Genomic DNA, 403 nt, shown 5'->3' on the forward strand with positions numbered 1-403 from the left:
ACTATCCTTTGACTATGTATATTTTACTTTTGCCTCTTGGGTTTTTTTTTTTTTCTTGTATGTTTTATTTAATCAATAAAAAAGAATATCAACCCGCAAAGCATTCCTGGCCTCAATCGGAACCATGACAAAGAGGTTCAAAAACTCCAAAACTTTCTGTAGATTTTTAAGTGGCATCCTTTTCAACAAGAAATATTTTTGAGATGAATTTATTGCATTGATGTGGTCAGAGATGCAATGAAATGTACACTTTATTTAAATCTATTATTCTGTTTCGGTAAGAAGCATATATTATCTCCTCTGAGATTTAATATTTGTTTGTTTGTTTGTTTGTTTATTGGATTTATATGCCACCCTTCTCCCAAAGGACTCAGGGCGGCGTACAACATAAAAAAAAAACACA

This window comes from Thamnophis sirtalis, unplaced genomic scaffold, assembly GCF_051295495.1.
Source record: "Thamnophis sirtalis isolate CommonGarterSnake01/CBP01778 unplaced genomic scaffold, rThaSir2_p1.2 scaffold_5, whole genome shotgun sequence".
NCBI classification, from domain to species: Eukaryota; Metazoa; Chordata; class Lepidosauria; order Squamata; family Natricidae; genus Thamnophis; species Thamnophis sirtalis.